This window comes from Zonotrichia leucophrys, chromosome 2 (genome assembly GCF_028769735.1).
Source record: "Zonotrichia leucophrys gambelii isolate GWCS_2022_RI chromosome 2, RI_Zleu_2.0, whole genome shotgun sequence".
In the NCBI taxonomy this organism is placed as follows: domain Eukaryota; kingdom Metazoa; phylum Chordata; class Aves; order Passeriformes; family Passerellidae; genus Zonotrichia; species Zonotrichia leucophrys.
The window spans coordinates 35,746,261-35,767,573 of record NC_088171.1 but is presented as its reverse complement, the minus strand read 5'-3'; the positions used below and the strand labels follow the sequence as shown (position 1 = coordinate 35,767,573).

Here is a 21,313-nt window from a genome sequence, read left to right as displayed (position 1 = left end):
TATAGTTGCACAGCTCATGCTCCTTGTCTATTTACATATACACAACTACTTTAAATATATCCCTGCAAAAGTCTGTTTACTAGGAATTTTAATCACTAACTACCATCTGCCACGTTTAACTCTATTGTTTTAGAAGAGGATAAATCTAGCAACAATCACAGTTATTGCCTGGAATAGCACCCTGCAACAATTTATAGATATATTGATTGGGAAACCCATCCATTCAGTTTCAGTTTCAAATGAATCCACCTTTCAACTTAGGCAAAGTTCAAAAGGCTCCCAGACTACAGAGTTATACTGTGCTGTGGCAATCCAAGAGTAATTAGCTTGCAAGTTCATTATGCAGAAGACTTATTTTAAATTGTATGAGGCTATTCATGAGACAAATGAAATTTATTCATAAAAGAAATATTTTTTTCTTTTCTCAAACTCTAATAGTATTATGTCACTCTGTTTTTCCCCCCATACATCTATTGCTTCACATATAGTTTACCACAACACCATAATATTGTATATCAAGTTCTTCTGTCAATACTTCTGTGCTACTGCAAGAGAATTTCTGAATTTCCTCCTTCATGTACTATATTTTTTCAACTGAAGAAACACTGAGATAATGCAAATATCTTATTATCTGTACTGGTGACTTCAGATAAGGAAGTAATAGCGGGAGAAACAATAAAAAAACAATGAGTATCAGCTGTTGCATTAGTCTTCCAAATTAATTAAAAAGTGCATAGTAAATTCAAGAGTAAAAGCTGATGTACAAGTGGCCATAAAGTGCTTCATTAGCTGGAGACAGACTGATAGTGAGGAAACACTGCAGCCAAAATGGAGAATCATCCAGGAGATAAATTATACTACAAAACTGATGATTGCATTTGATTTGTCACACTTATGAATCTGTCAGTCCCAGAAAGCGTGGACAGAACCATCCCTCAAAAGCTAAAATAATTCTAAAAGACAGCACACTTGGAGGAAACCCTCATGTCACCAGTGCCACATTCACCATTACTGGTGAGGTACTGCCACATCCTCTGTGATCCCTGCAGCTGATAGCACATCCCTGCATCACAGGGAACAAAATGCATAGTGATAGTACTAATGGAGTTTATGGCCAGGCTGTTTGATGGCACCCATTTGTAAGGAAATAAAGAATAATTTGTTTAAATACAACTTGGAGACAAGGGCCATGGTTGAGGATCAGGGAGAGGTCTGATGGAACCCAGATAGAAATATCTTTATTCCTTTGTGGCAAGAAGCTGCTGAGCCCCTGTTTAAACAACTCTCATCCTTGTATGGTAAAGTCTTAGGACTCCCATCCTGGTTGACTAGATTAGACTGAACTTCAATCATTCTTAAGTTAGAGGTGAAAAGAGGCAAATCCTGCCTGAGCAGATTTGATAACTTCTATTTGCCCTTTCTGAAATTTCTGTTCTTCTGTATTTTGCTATTTCCCTGTATTACACAGCAGTTTTGCTCATTAAATTATGTTCCACTCTCCATCATGAGGCTTTGAACAGCAGTTCTGGCTCACAGAAATTAACAATAAAAGTTCGGGTGGTTGGCTCAGTTACTACAGGACACCTTTACACACAGCTTGTGCTTACAGTTCTGCACATGATAATGGTCTCAGCAAGGCCAACACACCTCAGTTTCGAGCCACTTAGCAAAAATCAATCAATCAATCAATCAATCAATCAGACTTGGCACAAATGATGAATGCCCTGCATTGATGTCTCATGAAATGATATGCCTCATATGAACTTTGATTGTAATGACTACCAAAACTGTGACTGGCAGTGTGGGGAAAAGGTTCACTAAGGTACTCTCAGGTGACAAGACAGGGTATTTCCTATTGCTCTTTTCTTGAAAGGTTCATATTTTCTACAGTGACTTCTTGTCTAGATTCAGAAAATGTGCCAGCTAAGGCTGAAAGAAGTTGTCAAAGGAGACAAGATGAGTAACAGCTCTGAAAAGCCCAACAAAATATCCCAATGTCATCTGTGACATACTTTTATGAATGCCGGCATAAGAAAGACTCACTGTAAAAGAATTACAGAATGTCCAGTCAAGGTATTTTTAAAATTCTTTTAAGCCTTCTCAAAACTGTATCATAAATGACCTTGGCAAAACCAGAAAACCTTGGAGCAGTTACTGCAAAGACTATAACTGGTAGAAAAAGCATGAGTGACTTCCACATATAATATTACAGGCAATACTGTTAGCTAAAAGCTTTGAAACATACTGGCTAAGAAAGTGAATATTTATTAAACCTAAAAAAGTACTTGAAGTCAGTTGTATGCTAAGCAGAAGACCGAAAGGAATGAAGAATGCTGACTCCTGAGGAATATTGCAGCTATGAGAAGGTTTCTCATAATGCAAAATTGACAAAAAATATATTGGAGAAAATTGTCAAATGAAAAATGATACTTGGAACTGGAAAAGGGGAGTAAGGAAGAAAAAGGTTATTTCTTCACTTTATTTGCTTTACTCTTCATAGAGCAGAGAGGATGAAAAGGACCTTAGGAAAAAATACTTTCCTAAAGCTGAAGGAACACTTAAAGCTGAGTAAGTATAGAAAGACTACAGTAAAGGGAGGGCTGAAAAGTTGGCAAAGCTTTAAGCAGACAGATAAAAAGTAAAACTACATAAGATTTTTTATTTAAAGAAACTTGAAGACAGAATACAGTATTACTGCCAACAGTAGGCAGTAAAGGGTTAACACATTACTCAGAGCCATTCTTAAGCAATTTCTGAGAAATGATCTTACATTAAGTATATAGTAAGTAAAGTCATCCATGGACTTCAACCCTTGCTCTTCTCTGGGCCTGGCCCTGTACCAAAGCGTTGCCCTTCTGGATGTAGTTGTTAAAGACACAGGAATGACAGAATTGCTTTTTACTACTTCCTTGTACTTTGTGAAAATGATGATGTAACACCAACACGTGTGGGTTTGTGCTTCCAGCACCAGGGCTGATTTGGCTAAAGCAGATCGAATAAGAAACTAAGTTCAAAGTTATTCTTCTGACTCTCATGACTGGTAATGCACTGAAAAGCATAAACTCTGTTTTACAGGAAAGCCCACAAATTACAACACATGAATCAAATATTTATGACTTATAAGTGGCATTTCTAAGCATAAGGAAAACAGTAACAAATATCCATAATGTAGCTATATGTCATGCCCAGTTCTAGATATGCTAAAAAGTATTAGTGATTCCCACGACAGAAAAGAGTTAAGCAGACTAGCAGCAGGACAGCTCCCAAAGCGGAACTGTCATTATTTGCTGATTTCTTACAGTCTCTATGAAAAAATAGTAAAGATATTCTTTTTTTGCCCTTGTCCTTACTAAAGGATTATAAAAAAATTATTTTGCAGTTCACCTTGGAAGAACTGCCTCAGCCTGGATTCTCTGCCACCATTGTCTGAATTTTGGACTTCCTTTCCAGTAGCAACTAATTTTAAGACTATGACCTGCATGTGCAAGGGAAGACACTTGTGTGTGAGGAAAAGCCAATCTGGAAGCCACTGGTTTACAGGCAGTGCGCAGATAAATGATTCACCGGATGAACAAGTCTAGTTACTAATTTTTTTAATACTCTATTGTTATTTTAGGACCAAGACTAATAATTATGAGTGTTTTAATGCTCTTTGTATATTTCCTTTAAAGAGCTTTTTCACAGGTTTACCACGTACACTTTCATATTTATTGCTTTGTTTCCAAAACATTAAGTTAGCATATATTATTAAATACATCTTTCTTATTTTTGTATATGTAATTATATATAGAAGACTGCTGAGTAAGAGCTTCAGTGAAACATAAACAGTGTTTGCACTCTTTATGGACCTGGGTTTTTTAATATTTTTCTTGGTACAGACAGAATTTTATTATTCAGTTTAATGTGGATAGCCATCACAGAGCCACAGAATGATTGGGGTTGGAAGGTGCCTATGGAGGGGATGTGACCCAAACCCCCTTCTCAAGCGTGGCCACCTATAACCAGTTCCAGACAGCTCCTGAGGATCTCCAAGGATGGAGACACCACAACCCCAGTGGGCAATCTGTGCCAGTGTTTGGTCACCCTCACAGTGAAGAGGGTGTTTCCTGATGCTCTGGTAGAGCCTCCTGTGTTTCATTTTTGTGCCCATTGCCACTGGTAATGTCACTGGACAGCACTGAAAAGAGCTGGCTTTGTTCTCTTTGCACACTCTCTTCAGATATTTACACACTTTGATAGATTCCCCTGAGCCTTCTCTTCTGCAGGTTGCACAGTCCCAGCTCACTCAGCCTTTCCTGATAGAACAGATCCTCCAGCCTTGCAATGCCTTTGCAGCCCTTTATAAGGATCTCTCCAGCAGTTCCTGAGCTCTCTCACACTGGGGAATCCAGCACTGCACACAGCATCCAGTTGTGGCCTCATCAGCAGCGAGCAGAGGGGGAGAATCACCTTTCCTTAGATCTGCTGGCAGTGATGCTCCCACCAGCCACCTTCAAGGGAAGGAGACATTGCTGGCTCATTTTGAACTTGGGCTCCAACAGAACCCCAGGTCCTTTTCTGCCAAGCAGTTCTCCAGCAGGGTGGTTCTTGGCACACACTGGTGGATGGAGACTAAAGTGAAAGAGTAGTAAGGGGGCTTCTTTAGGGGGCACCAGCTCTTTTCTGACACATAAAACATAGATCCAATCTTTGGTTTCCACTCCTTGATTAGAAAAAATAACAATTACAGAAGTTTATTTTCTTCTTATCTGATCCCCTACTGGCTATATTATCCTGGTGAAGGGCTGGTTTAATTTATTTTGCCCTCTCAATAATTAATATACACACACAAACAACTATGTCACTTTGCAGTCATTTTACAAACTCCTCTAAATTGGGACTTTTTCTATGTTTGATGGCACTCATTTGGCATATACTTTGGACATCATGATGACTTCTATCTAACTACCCTTACAGGCACCCCTGACCACTCTAAGAAAGAATATTCTCATTTTCAAGGTTGCAAATAATCATACTGTCAAATAAGTCCCCCACCCTAAATCCTGAAAAGTCACTGCTACTGTGAAGAGCAATATTAACTCTCTTGCTGTAAATAATTAGCAATGGAGCTGTTGAAATATTTGAGCATGTCAAAAACTCTGTTTAATGTTTCATTCAGAACGAATAGTTGCCCATGGAGGAGTGAGCAGTTGCCAGATTTATCACTGAACTTTCTCATCACAAGTACATGGACAGCTAAAATATGCGATGAGACTTCAGTTCTTGTCTTAATGAGGCACTTTAGCTTTCAGCATAAGGTACAGAAATGATCAAACTGTTTACTTCCAACACAGTTCATAATTGGTGTATTAATTCAGATGATGGGAACTTCCCACTGTGCTGTTCTCTCCTAAGAAAAAAATTAAAAATCAGCAATAGTGTGTAATTTAAATGTCAAAAAAAGCTCACAAAAGGGGTGGAGTTCTCTCTCACACAGCAATTAGACTGAAACAGTAAGCTGTTAATAAGCACAGTATAAATTGACAGCTATTTTCTATCTTTTTCCTTTTGCCTACCACAAACTTGCTATTAGAAGGCACTGCTCTGAAGGTAGATCATTTAGCCAGCTCTATGAACCAGGGTCATTCCAAATTGTGTTCTCTCCTGCTTTTGCTTCAGATTTCAAAATGGTATCTTTCCACTCACAGACAGGTGGTTGGTCCCTGATTACTTTTGTTTAATGCACATGCCTGTTTTACTAAAATGCAGGTGAAAGATCACGCAAATAGGTAAACCTGATAATTTAGAAGAGTTACCAAATATCAAATAAAATATGAGTTTGAAGTATGTGGGTTATTAGGGATGTCTTCCAACAGATCACAGAAGATTTGAATGTTTTAAATCCACAGCTATACTTGTATAACAAAATTACAAGGAGCCATGTTCTGTGGCTGGTGAGTGGTGTTCAGCCAGCTATGACCATCAGATTGGAGCAATATCCCATTAATTAAAAAATCTGCCTCTCTATTCTGCACAGATTTAAATATAATTAAAAGCACTGAAAATATAATTTTAAATTTGGAAGTTGAGAAAGAATAATCAGAGTTCTCAATAGGAATAGGAGAAGTAAAAAATGGAAGGGTATCTGTACAGTTCTAATTTTCAAACTCTCTTTAGGAGTCTAGTCTTTCTTAGGGCCCAAAAATTAGAATTAAATAAGCTCTTCCAGAGTGCAAATCCAAGAAGCTGACAGGGATCTAAGCAAGCTGATAAAAACGTTCTCAATGCTTTAAATATTTCCTGGGAAATATGCAAGATTTAAGAGTGCAGAGGAGTAATCCTATTACCTAATCTTAGACAGGTAGGTCCTTTTTAATGCTGAATCACACTGAATCTATTGCCCTTGGATGGCATTTAAGAACCTCCATAACCTAAGTGCTCTGAAAGGTATTTTTCCCAGAGCAATAATGACAAACTTTCTTATACAGATTATCAAAGATTGATCTCTAAAAACTAGAAAGGCAGAAAATGAAAAATCATCAAAAATATCTGCATCGTTCATTGACAAAAATTCTGTTGTCATTATTAGCTGACATTAAATTTAATCTGGTCCCAAAAAATTACACCCAAAGGACTGTTACCATTCTCTGTTCCAACTAAAGCTAGTGTAATTAAAATCTAACACAGTTATTTTCACCTTTTCATGTTTTGAACCTATAAACCAGAGGCATCAAGGCATTAAAATGGGACCATCAGAGCTCTGCCTGACTGAGAGATTCCACATATTTTTAGGAATAAGCACATAAGTTAAATCACATCACATTAGCAGACCTCCTATCTTGCACGGATATACTTTAGCTTCTAACTAATGACCAGTTAGTTCCTGGCTGAAAATCAAAACCAGATAATCAGCTGGCATATCTGAGCATAATTCTGATGCAGTGATTTTACCACTGCACAGGACGTGGCAACACATTTCCAGTCATTTACTTACTGCATCCTAAAACTCACCCCCCATAACCTTCCAGGCAATGATCCCTGGACTCAGCAAAGCAGTTCAGGCATGGTAGGAAAGGGCATATGACAAAAATAACTACAATAATGACGAAAAATGGCATTGAAATGGTCACCATGAAGTATTTAAATTAGAACATTTATGTTGAAGTATTACCAGCACATTCCCAGTTCCAGAAATTCACTCACACATTGACATGATACCTCTTTATCCGGCTTATCAAAAGAGCCAGCACATTCCCAGAAAACTTATTAACCTTTAGCAAAGTCCAACTCATTGCTTTTGGTAACTCTGTTATTTTTGACATGAGTCATTTTATCATCCCTCTAAGCAGGGACACAAGTATTTGTCTTGTGGTGGATGTGAGGTGGTCCTAGGGCTGCAGCTGACTGTGGTGGCTGTTCATTTGCTTCTAGAGATCATCCCCATCTGCCCCATGTAGCCCTGCATTTGCCCCTCTCTAGATACAAAAATGCAAGCATTTCTTACTGAAAAGACTGAAACTGCATACTCAGAATGAAATGGAAATCCACAGGAGCTATGCATATCCCAGGGACCTTAATGAACTCTGTGGTCTAAAGACACCTTCAAACCTTGGAAATCAGAGATGAGAACTATCCTGTCATTCAAAGCAGGCATAATGATCTGCAGAAGAATAAAATCTTAGCAAATAATTAGATTTCACTTTGGCTTGCTTTTCAGGTCCTGTAGTATTGCTGCAGCATTTGCGTCTCGACATTAAAACATGAAAAACAGGAAAAACACCACCCACCTGCAAAGCATGTTTATCATTCCCACAGCTCTGGGTAAAACTTGGAATAAATGGGACTCCTAGGATAAAAAGCAGTACTGTATTTATATACCTCCCCTGTTAGAAAAATGTGACACTATTAATCACATTCTTTGGTGGGCAGTTTTATGTAAGTGTATCAACTACATTCAAGGCCAATTGAATTATTATTTTATGTGATATTAGTCTCTAAATCTTCAACTTTTCTAAGAAAATAGGCTGGATCAAGGCCAGCTATTACTGAGGCACCCACCTTCTCATCAAGTACATTGTGCAGTTGGACAAACACCTCACAGGTGTGTTCTATTCTATCATCATCCACTATTTAAGTGATCTCCCTATACAGCTGCTCCTGCTCTTGCTATTCTGGATATGAATAATGGAGAAATGTAGACCTTCTTAAAATTTAGCTCCATGATAGTATGTTTACCCTGACAAGAAACTCATGTCTTGGAAAGATCTGTGTAACTACACCTTCTTCCCTGCAGCATTAGCCATAAAATCATTACTACAAGTATTTAAAATACAATAATGGAGTATTTGCTCTCAGATTAATACGGTTTATGTATTGTTTCCTTACTTGAGAAGAATTTAATTGCGTCATGGAAGTCTATAATTCTTCCAAGAGCTTTTTACTACAGCCTGGCACTTTAACAGTTGATAATGAGTACTTACAGTATCATATATTTACAAAATACCTTGTATGAAACCCTATAAAATTTAAAATACACTTAGGTCATCCACAAGTTTTATCAAACTAACCAACAAGTCTGTGCAAAATCTCCTGATGCCTGGGCATAGGTGAGACAATTTTTTTTTGCAACCTGCAATGCTGGCAGCATTTTCCCCAGAAAATTTTGGCCATCAGCATGTCTGAGGCCAACCCTATGTCTCTCTGGCATTTTCATTGTCAAATTAAAATTGGTCAAATTTCAAACTGGTGCTCATAGGACAACTGTAGGAGTGTCTCCAGTGGCTTTGAATGAGAGAACAGAATTTAGCCTCCCACAATGTATAAAGAAGATGCAACTGCAGCCTGGATAATATCGCAGTTTCCTACTTTGCAAATTTTAAAGATGCAGACAGCACAAGAATACTGTATTTCAGTGTCTTAGAACACATGAAATTTCTTTACATGCTAAAAGTAGATCAAATAGAGTGGAAACAGTAATTCCTATATTAAAATGGATTTTGCTTCTGTGTAACCAGAGATAGGCTGGTTAGTTTTACATAAATAAATTACAAGGGAAGGAGAAAGCACAATTTTTCTCTGTAACTTTTCTGGAATTGTTCTTCACCCTTGTAAAAAAGAACAAATAAAATTTGTTTCTTACTTCACTTATCTTGCAGAAAGACTCAGAAGATGGTAAAGCTGGTGCCTAAAAGCACATCCATCATATCTTTGATCATAAAATCAGTCAGTGAGGAAAAAAATACCCTCTTCTATTCTGTTCTTTTTAAGATACACCCAATTGCCACAATTTTGAACAAACCCTCTAACTTATCCCCTTGAAACACTTTGTGTAAGGACAATTAATTATGAATAACGTTATGGTCTTGGCACAACAGTATTTAAAAAATTTCATTGCAAAGGCTCAGGGAAAAGAAGCAATAGTCATCAAAAATTTTGCAAATGTATTTGCTGTAAGCTTCCAGCAGGTAAATAATAAACAATATTCAATACAATACCATTAAGCAAGTACACTTTCTACTGTGATTTATACCCTGAATGGTAAAGTTTAGACATCAAATATCCTCATTTTTTTTTCAGTAGGCCAAAATCAGCAGCTGATCTATATGATCCAGCACAGTCTTCCCTTTAAACAGCAAATGAGTCAGAATTCTTTAAATGCTATAGCATAACCACAGCCTTGATGATGAAACCTGGCCAAATGCAAGTCAGAATTACAGAAACTGTTTTGTCCTCGTTCCCAAGCTCCCAGGGCTCACATGGAGGTACCAGGACTCTGGCAGATCAATACCTATGGACACAAAAAAGATGCTTTCCATAATTTGCTGCCCAGTAATGAAACCAAGGAGAGCTTTGTTCTTCTGATAATATACTGATCTTCATCCAAGCAAGGATCACATTCAAGCATTTCATTACTCCCAGAGGACAAACATGTGTCTACATGCTCAGAGACACAAAACTGACTAATGTTCTCTGGAGCACAGAGGGGAGAACAAAAAACATTCAAACCTTTCCTTTGGAAAGATCTGGAAAATGTCCACAGCAAAATGATGCCATTTTTTTAAGCTAAGGGGAAGGGTTTGTGCCGAGCAACAACTGCAGGTCTTGGTGGCAACCACTGCTCTGCAGCTCTGCTCTCATCCTGGGAGACACGAAAGCTGGGTAAAAAGATGAGCTGACTCAGTCATGTCCAACATCACCAGAGCAGGATGGGTATTTCATCTTGGAAATACACCAATACCTGCGTACCTTTTTTGAAAAAGTTTTTCCTGCTTTTCCTGAATGTTTGTTATATCATACAGGAAAGCCTGTCAGAGCTTGTCAGATCATTCTAGCAGCAAAATCTCCCAAAATGCAGGTTTCCTTGAGAGCCCAGAGGACAAGGTTGCTGGTTGTCTGTGAGTTTATTGGCAACATCAGGTGTAACTAATGACTGAGACAGTGTGTTGCCCAACAACTCACCCCAAAGGAAGCTGAGGTTTTGCCAGGTTTTTGCTTAGTTTCATCAACATTTTTTGATGCTCACATGGAAGACAGTGCGCAACTGTGTCAGCTTTGTGCATCGAGAACTATCAAAATATTCAACAGCTCTAAAATATACATTTATTTTAAACTTTTATTTCTTGTTCTTATTATTTTCGAGGATAGTTAAAGGTATACCAGTCTGAGAGAGTAAATATGCCTGCTTATGACAGCAGAAAATAGACCTGAATATTAAAAAGAAACACATCTCAAGAGGCAAGGGCAGTGAGACTTAAATTCAATTTGCAAGATAAAAGCTAACCAGACCACTTACTATTGCCATCTGATAGCATTCAATATTGCTTGAAATTCATTAATAGGCTAGGTAATGTAAGTACAGTGCATGTATACAAATTTAATTCTATTAATTTCTACATTAGAAAAATGTAGTGAAAGAGGAGAATAATTATAAGGCAATCCTACCAATCTGTGGAAAAGGCATAGAAAAAACAGTCTAAACCTCAGAAGAATAATTATCCCATGAGACTCCCACCTCCTGGGAGTGCCCATTATTGTGCTAGGAGAACATAAAACTGACAGCTATTCAGAAAGACCTCCAGAACAATTTTGGCTTAGCTCTACTGCTTATCTTACCTTACCTCATCTTTTTAGGATATCTACAAGCTTCCAGCTAACTTACCAATATTGTATTTTATTTTTACAAGCAAGCAATAAATGCTTCTTTTATAGCATATACTTTGCTTAACAGTGCAAATGTTGCAAAAATGCTTATGCATCTTAAATAAAAGGTCATTCAAATTTAAACAGCTTTATAGAGTAATACTATTTCATTTAGATCTGCCTACTAACTGCTGATTGCTTAGTCCGATTAGGTAGAACTCTAAATGAAAGGGAAGCAAAGCATTTTATTATCATTAAATATTCCCATTATGGCAGCATTTGGAACCCAAAATCAGGTTTGGTGTTATGTCCAACTGCTAACAAGTACAGTTTAAAAATAAAACACAGCAGTCGCTGACCTAAAAGTGCTTGTGATTATAGTGTGTGGCAAGCATCCAACAGATAAAAGGAAAAGAGATGGAAAAGGAATAGGGTAACAAGAGTGCTATCCATGTCAGCCATAAGTACCAGTCACAGCATCCTCCCCTAACTATTAAGAGAGTGGTTTCATCTGAATGTAATGAAAAGATAACTAGAAAACAGAAGAAGATGGTAAAAAATAAATTAAATAGCACAGAGCATCACATAAATACACTAGAAATAACTTAGGATGAGCTGATTTATTACTACACGAGAGAAGTTTGCTTATAAATGTTAAGAAAAATGGTGGATATTTAGTTTCTTCTGAGAGCACAAGGAAAAACAATCTCAATACATTTATGTTACATTTTTATAGAAGTGACACATCATATAAATAAAAGAATTATTTTGGATCAAGGTTTTATAATAACCTATCTCTACTGAAGAGTGAATTACTCCAAAGCAAACTGCAGCTCACCCAGGGCATATCCTTCCCTGCTTAAGGTGCAACAGAGAACCGCAGCTGACTTTATTGTATTTTCAAAGACATGCCTATAGCCTATTGCTCAGCAGTTAGATTCCAGTGCATCATTTCATCTGATGCCAGTCTATTTACTTACACTGCTGCTGTGCAAAGTGTGGTCCAGAGACCCCCAAATGGTAAACATTTTCAACTGATAAATGCTTCTTTTCTGAACCTAATTTATTGTCTAGAAGAGTCACATTTCCTCCCAGCTTCTCACTCATTAGGGTCCAGGACTCAGTCCCCGTTGGCATGAGGAGGCCAGATTTGGGAGCAGTCATGTATAGCTGATGAGTCCATGAGGCACCAATTGGTGCCATTAGACAGTGAAATCCAGGGGAATGCCAGGTTCTGCCGCAGGCAATTTATGAGGACATAACCTTTGGACAGGAGGAGACCTGAAATGTGAGCTTCCATCAAGCAACCGAGTGGCTGTGCACAAAAGCAGTGGAAGAATATTAACATGAGGTGGTTCTTCATGATCATTAGCTGCAAATAACATGTCCCCAAGAAATGCATTGCAGGCGCTTCTAATACAGCAGGAGAGCCTTGTATTAATGCTGTTCTCAAAACACTCACTTGAAAATGCTTCAGTGTTTTTATAACAAAGAGAGAAACAACTGATTAGGTGCCAAAATGGTTTTATACCATCTCTGAAGAAAGGCTTTGCAGCTCTTATGATTTCTCTTAAAACAGTTTCAACTTTAGGTTGCAATGTCCTTCAAAGTACAAGTATCTTTTTGTGCTGGTTCCAACAAGGATTTCAGAGCTGAGCCCTGACTGCTCCTGCTGTTCTACAGAAGTAGAAATTAATTTTTTGCATATCCTAGACTAGGGCACTATATTCATGCACTATTTATTCTCCATCTCAATTATTATATCTATTGTCTTCTGGACAATAGGTAAAAAATCCTTGCATGCTTTACTTAAAAGGTGCCACAAAATATGTATTAGCTTAAAATTTATCAAAAAGTGAACTTAGCATAAATAAAGTAGCATAATCCGCACTGAAGAAACGTCTCCTAAGAGATAAAAAATGAATGCAGCCTACAACTGAGACCCCCATGGTGTCTCAACTCAATAACAAAATTTATATCGGAGATGGCCAAACTTTGATTTATAAAACTTTCAACTGCTCCATTGATTTCAGTAGGGTGAGAGTGATTTATTTCAGCCAAAGTGCTGTCCAGAGCTATATATAAGCATTGTGAGCTCAGAAATCCCAGTGGTCGTGGTGCCAAACTGCAGATGGCTCTCACGTTATTTTGGTAAGCTCAGTACCAGTGACTGCAATATATTCTACTTACCTTTACCAATGATAATATTTTATTCATGCACTATATAATGCTAACCAGAGCCTGCCACTCTCATTACCCCTTACAGTCCAGGACTCATGCCACTGAGAGGACACTTGATCTTTGCATGTCCAGGTCTACTCTCCTATGACAGAATTTGCATGGACTGCTAAAGCAGTAAAGATTAAAAGCATCTATGGAACTACAGAAGTGTGTTCAGCAAACTATACACTGCACAAATACAGATTCTGCCAATCACTGAAATAAGTGTCCAGCCTGATGGAAAAAAACCCCAAACAATTATTAAAAACCTCTTTAAAAGCTAACCTAAAAATCTACCAAGATCTCAAAATAGAAGCAGTATAGAAAACATTTTGACTCAAATCTATTTTAAGTCAAATTCCTTCATCCTTAAATATAGGCAAGGATGTTCTAAATATTTTAGAACAGAAAGCTGAATCTTTACCTCTAATTAAAGTAAAAGACAGTACACCTAACCAAACACCAGTGCTGTACAATCAGATTCTGAAATGAATTTGTTTCCAATGATTATTTCCTAATGTAGATAAAAAATTTATTGAAGTCCAACTTTCTTTTTTCTGAATATGCTCATATACATTTACCAGCATGTATAGATGTAGATTTCTCTACCCTATCTACTTATTATCATTTGGTCTTTATTTTTACACATATGATCAGTGTACTACATCTCTCTCGCATGCTCACTATAACTCTTTTGATCCCTTGTAGTTTCGCTGGATTTTTCATAATATATGAATCACTAAGTTTTCTTCCCTCTTTGCACTGACTTCCAAAATAAATTTTATGGTTTTACCAATTTTTTATTCAGAGTTTCATGGGTCCAGCTAGACAAAAGACAGACCAGTGACACAGTTCAGGGATGCAATAGGAGTGAACACCCTGACATCTAGAAACTTTAAAGAATGGTTTGCAATTAAAGGACAGTTCTCAATCTTCAGACACCGAGTTTAATTTCCAGCTCTTCCCAAATGCTCCCTGTGTTATGCTCCCATTGCTATAAGAGAGAGAAAAACTTCCTCTCTGAGCTTTCCTGGGAAAGGAGCCACCTTACCCCTGTCTTGTGCAGCAGCAGAATCCCTGCAGCAGCAGAATCCCTTTAGACGTCATCACAAAATGAGCCATAAATACACCTGCTGCCTCAAATACCAGGACACATTTCAAAAACAAGCAGCTCTCTACAGCAGAAAAACAGTAAGAGAGGGAGACTTAGGTCAACAAATCCAATCTTCAATGCCAAGTTCGGGGGACTGGATATTTCTAATCTGACAAAAATAACCCTGTGGTGCTGCAGTGCTGAAACCAGTGCACAGAAATCCATGGCAGCTGTTGAGAGCATCACTGAAGAGGGGCACAGGGAAGGAACTGCTGTTGTATTATGAATAAAAATGTGTCTCAGGAGCTTTCATTCAGTGTTCCTGACCAGAGATCTCCACAGCAGTCAGCAAAAGCTGGATTCCCTTCCTCCACTCTAGTTTTATCTGCAACACTGTCATGGCAGAGGAAGTTAGAACCTCAGGGTGTGGGTGTGGAAGGAAATCAAGAAGGAGTTTGAGCTGGGATAGAGTTAGTTTTCCTCCTTAGCAGCTTGTACAGTGCTGTTCTGGATTTGGGATAAGAACAACGTTGATAAAACACTGATGTCCAAAACTGGCCAGAGGGCTGTTTCCCACCACAGAATATCATGCTCAGTGTGTAAACTGGGGGAACAGGGGGAGCTGCCAGTGACTGGTGGCACGTTCCAAGAAGTGACGGCTCCACACCTGCCTGAAGCACAGCAGGAGGGTGAGCAGAGGAGCAGGAAAGTAGCTAAGACAACCACCTGCCCTGATTCCCTGCCCTCACTGTGCCCTGAGAGAGGAGCTGCCTGTCTGTGTGGGCTGGCAGCGCACCAGCACTCCATGGTGCAGAAGAATCTGCTGGATCACACCTGCATCTACCAGCTACCCTCTAACCAAGTGCTTTAATGTGGTTTTGCCTCTCTTGTACAACTTGTTCTGGACAAAAAGAGCGGGTCAGGTTAGACAAACCTGCTGCTGAATACTTATCTTGGCAGCCCTTTATTTCTTTATTTATTTTGAGTACCACAAAGGGCCTTGGTGGGCAGCCCTGCCTTTTGGGCTCATCTCATAGGTGCTTCTGCGTGCTGGACTGGCCCCACCTCAGCACCTCCTTCTGAGGCTCTTCAGTTCTGACTGCTGAGGTGAGTATTTTCAGCCAGCAGCTTCTCTACATCAAACAATTATTATCACTCAGAGTGCTCTTTTCATTAGCCAAACATTTCTCTACACTCTTTTAAGCTGAAACCACCACTTCTACTTAATAGAACAGCAATTAACTTGAAATACTTGGCTTTTTACTGCAATGCATCACTCTTCCCCAGTCTGATATGCTAATAAAAATTGTATGCTAACATAATATATAAAATATCATCTGTGATTTTAAACTAAACCAAAATTTATCGGCTCCAGCAGTGCAATACTGATCTACCCAATGAATATTAATGTAATAACTTAGGTAGCAGACTCTTATGACATCAGGGAACTAAATCAGAGTGGAGCAGACCATACAATGCACTGAAGAAAATCTCGTTTTTCTGTTTCAATAGAATTTCAATTCTACTCAAACCTGAATGCAGCTCCAGACTGAAAAGTAAACTTGAAACTATAAAGTATTTTTTTCTACCTGTCAGCTCTCATACCTTATAAAATATTCCATCGACCCCCTAGTAAACAAACTAATTGGCAATCTTGTAGAGTCCCAAATTCTTTTATTTCTTCTAAGGCATCATTAGCAATTATACGATGCTGGCAGGACTAATTGTGTTCTCAGTTATATCTCTACAGCCCACCTCTCTCCTGCTTGTGTTCTTAATCCTTACCCACTTCCACTGAAAATGCAAATCTTTGCAATTATGACTGTAGGGATAATGGTACAACATTACTGCAGTAAAAATGTCCATTTACCTCAACAGTGCTTAAACTCCAAGCCTTGCATTGGCATGGGTAAACATAAATTAACTGCAATGTTTAAATGCTTAAGCTAAAATTACGCAACCACCACCCAAAACCAAGACAGCAAACAGCACTGCTAAACTCCATAAGGAGTTACACCCATCCATTTCATCTGAAAAAGGAAGCTGATGCAATGCAAGATGACATGAGAAAGTGATGATTGATTTAGTTCCTCATGAATAACAAAGTACTCCCTAACTCCACAAAGAAGCAGATAAGTGCAGGAAGTAACTGAAGTACTGAGACAAAAGTTACCAGCAAACAAAAAACAAAAAAAATTCCCCCCCTCCCCACCCCCCCCAAAAAAAAAAAATCAACTAAGCATGATGGGACAGACAGAATTATCCAGTAAAAAAAGCTAAATCTCAAACAGCTGTACAGTTCAGGTGTCATTTTTGATTTCAAGTAGTGCACTTTTTTTTTTCTGTTCAAACACATGTATGACCTTAGCCACTTCTAAAACTTATTGTTATATATCAAATTCCAACTCTATTCATTATTAATTTGCTGATTTGGAATTTGGTCTTGCAAACAAGCTGTTATTGAAAATCTTTCTAGAAGTGTCTCTTGTGACCTTTGAGATGTCTTCTTAAAAAAAACATAATTCAGAGACATCATTGTGCAACAGACCTTGCACATTGATGTCTCTTTGAGTAAACTTAATTAAGGTCAAAGTCAACTGCTCTTTTGTTACTTTGATACTAGAAAAGAGCCCAGGAATAAGCCATTTCAGCTTGAATAAGAAATACAATTAGTGCAATAGTGGATATTTGTGTTGCCATTAATTCATTACAAAACACATCCACGCAAAGTTTGATTTGAAAAGATTTCACATCATCATTTATCTTTCCATCTTATTGACAAGTTGTTGTTACCAATAAAATGTACTAGAAAACACATTCACTCAAACTAAATGTGCATAAGAGAAAAAAGTATCAAGATGAAAAAGCCACGAGAACAAAGAGATGGCAGTACTAAGGTAAGACAAACTGCCTGTCTCAGCCGACCCACAGTTTCCAAAGAATGCCAGAACAGGATAACCAAACTGAAGGAGATTTCTTCCCACATGTCACCATCAGAGTTCCATCACACCCACTCACTCTGAAGTGCTTCCGACATAAACAATTGGATGGCATACATCAGTATTTATATAGAAAAAGTATGGGCAAAGTTTTATGTATGCATTGCTTTACCTTAACTTGAAAATACAGATTGTATCAGGATTGTACCATTATGTGGGCTCTGAAGTAAAAAAATAGACAGGTTCACTTCCCATACTTCAATTTTATGATACTTTAACTGCATTGAATTAAAAAATGGTAGCACTGTAGTGTAACTGGAAATGTATTATGTCCAACCACAGCAATTCCTCTGAACAACATGGTCATTTACAGCACTATCCCAATATAATACATACTTATAACAGAGTCCCTGCTGAGATAAATTAGTCATACTGCAAATAGCCATCAGGGATATGGAAAGCAATAGTTTCTCATGACCTGTTACACGTGTACAAAAGCAAGTGACTGAAATGATGTAAATATTAAGATGGTATCTTTAGCAGGCACTCCTCTGCCCTGGAGGGAGAGTGATGGGAACACCGTCTGTGCACTCACAGCTTCCCGGAGCTCTAATGAACACCCGAGGTGCAGGCACACATCCTCTCCAACAACAGTTCTGCTGGCTAAAAAGGCACCAGAGATGGAGGATAAACACATTTCTCAGTCACTAGGGTTAACACCAGGAAGGTCATAGGCCAGCCACAGCTGAATCAGCCAGCTAGGCAAAGGGAAACAAGAAGGGCTTCTGCAAGCAATGCCAGCAGCAAAAGGAAGTTCAGGGGAAATGTAGGCCCAGAGATTATTGGAGCAGAATCACAATAAGGAAAAACTTGCTTCCAGACCCCTGCATGGACCACTACAGTTTTAGAAAATTTGGGCAGTAGACAGTTTCTAAGTAACTTGTTAGGGACTCAACAGCAAAATTCAATGTATTTATTCAAACACCTGGGACTTGAGGGGATTCATCAAGAGACGCCAAAAGAGTTGGCTGATGTGATTGTGTGGCCATTATATATGAGAAAATGCACATGAGCACAGTAAGTTCCCAGAGTTGGAAAAAGACTGATATGCCTATTTTAAGGGAAGCAAGAAGAAGGACCAAGAAAACAACAGGTCAGTCAGCCTCATCTCAGTCCTTGTACAGGCAGGAAATATATTCCTAGGAGTTTACTTCCAGACACATGAAGGACAAGAAGGCAATCAAAAAGACTGAACACTGGCAGACCATGCTTCGTGGAGCTGACTGATTTCTGTAGCAAAAAATAACCTGCTCTGGGGATGAGAGAGAGAGATACAATATATCTCCACTTATTACACTTCTTGATATTGTGGCTCTCCCATACTTATTTGAGAGTTGAGGAAGTAAAGGCTAAAAGAACAGATTCCTGGGTCTGTTGAAAACCGGCTGGTTGGACTGACAGCCCTGAAGGGACTTCACAACTGCTCTGGTAATCAGCAGCATGGTGCAGTATCAGTAGCAGGCTGATCTTGTTCAGTATCTTCATCAACTACTTGAGTGACAAAACAGACCCCTCAGCAACTTTGTGGACAATCATAAACTACTTTTTAGCTCAATCTTTCCCTAAGAGATTCAACTGAGAATCCAGTGAGGTCCCAGTTATCCTTAAACTGAGGAGTGGGACAACAGAAACTTCATCATGTTCAACTACAAGTGTGAAGTTTGGTTTCTGAGCAGACTAAATCCATACATCACTGAAGCCTGGAAATCGACTGCTTGTGTAGCAGCCCTGTTGAAATGACCTGGAGGTCACGGTGCACTCCAAATAAATAGGAACCAACAGTGCGCCTTCTCACAGATAATACAAACACACACAGAAGGCATGTGACCCACAATGAAAGGTTAAGGGAGCTGGGCTTTGTTAGTGTGGCAAAGGGAAGGTCAAGAGGCAATCTAATAGCAGCCTACAGTGGTTTAAAGAGCTTCTGGAGTGCTGACAGACCCAAATTCACTTTGGTAGTAGCAGAAATACAACAAGTGGTAAATATCACAAACTACAGCTTGGCTGCTTCAGATTTGACAAATGTGATTAACAAAATTCTAGGCTGTCCAGTGGGATGTCCAGTGGCAACACTGATTCTTGGAGGTTTTCAAAACTAAGCTGGACAAAGACCAGGTTCATCAGATACTGCTGGAAATGGTTTTGACTCAAGACTTCCAAAGGCCACTTCCATCCAACTTATTTTTGATTTAATGAAAAGATTATTGCCCCGCTCACTCACACAGCCCTCCTGCCAGACCATACAATTACAGAATCATTAAGGTTAGGAAAAAATCCACCAAGATCATCAAGTCCAACGTGAGATGCCTCAGCCCACATAAGTGCATCAGGTAGGGTTACATACAGACATGTTTTCCAGGCTGCATAAATTAACCAAGCTTGTTTTGGATGGAACAAGGTCAGGAAACATCTTAAATAAGCATATCTATGGGAAGATCTGAGAAAATAGCTACTTGCAGCACTACAGCCATGATAAGAAATTGAGGATGGGCTGGAAAAAAAAGCTGCAACATGTTTCAGAGTTGGCAATAGCTGCTATGTAAGTAGCTGCACGCTTTTTAGCTTCTGCCAGGATTGCTGTCTGTACACCAGGAACTCTACATCTTCCTTACCTCCCCACAGTGGCTCTACAAACAGCTGCAAGAAGTTTCACGTCTTGTCCTCTTTTTTTCTGGTTTCCAACCAAACAGGCAGGCCCAGCTCACTGACTTACACTACACCTCTCAAACAGTGAAACGCATTATATCTGGAGTTTAAAATTTATTACACTACATCCAAGCAGAAATTCCAACCATGCTGACCCTGTTCCAACATCTCAGCCAAAGGTCTCCAATAAAAGCAGTTTAAAAGCTGGTTAACACAATCCAATTAGCTGATCAGTCAAGATCCAATGCATGTAAGTATACAGAGAGCAAAACTTGTAAATGGTGTCATGACAGTGGATAAAGAGGTAAGAACTGTCAAAACTTTAGCTAGAAGTTTCTGATGGTGTGACACTGGCAGAAATAAACGAGTGGCTGAAACCCTGTCAAAAGTCACAAAGAATAAATCACAGACAACACACTGATGCTGTGTTACTCTTGTACCAAGAATGTACACAGGAACACAGGAACAGGTGGGAGGCAATATTGTAGAAAGAGCAAAGAAGGCTTTATTCAAGAGAACCACAGGGTTTATATAGAGTGATGTGATATATTCTACTTGATTGGTTAGTTAACAAAAACATTTTTCTTATACACTGTCTTTGAGAAGAGCAAAAAGACGAAGTAGAAAAACACTTGTAGATTGTTTATGCTAACAAGTTATCACATTTTTACAGCTTCTTGAAAATTCTTACAAGCTGCTGCGAGAAACGCTTGCTGTTTCTCTCTGTCCCATGGCATCCACAATGCTGTGTTGGGTATATTCTTTCCAAAGATGATAAAACCAACACTACCTTTTGCCTGAATCTGCCAATGAAATGATGGTTCAGACTGGAATGTAATTTATTCCTATTTAAATCAGGTAAATCTGATCTAGTTTCTACCACACTTTAGATACATCTGTGCATTGAGACAGCTGGACACAAACCCACAAGTTACTGGTAAGCTGGTGACCAAACTGGTTTGGTTCCTCCGTCAGGCCTCAGACTGTCCAAAGGCTATGTCTGGGCAGAGTGAACACAACAAAATACTTCTAGGTGTTTGTCTCAACCTAGCCACTGGGAAGTTGTGCACCAAGGTCTCAGCTAGTAATTTGGGCTACTTTAAGTACCAGCCCATAAAGAAGCTTCCAGGTGTATTTAAGTTCTGTACAAGATGGATGGAATAAACACTCTTTCTTTCCCTTCTCCCACAAAGGGAGCTACATCTCTCCACTTCTGCCATGGGGAAGAATCCATTTC

General features: G+C 38.8%; 1 protein-coding gene across 1 annotated transcript in view; it reads right to left on the bottom strand.

The window, feature by feature from the left end:
* CHN2 (chimerin 2) overlaps positions 1 to 21,313 on the bottom strand; it is a 158,308-nt gene that overhangs the window by 93,438 nt on the left and 43,557 nt on the right. The gene's annotated exons all lie outside the window — the stretch shown is intronic.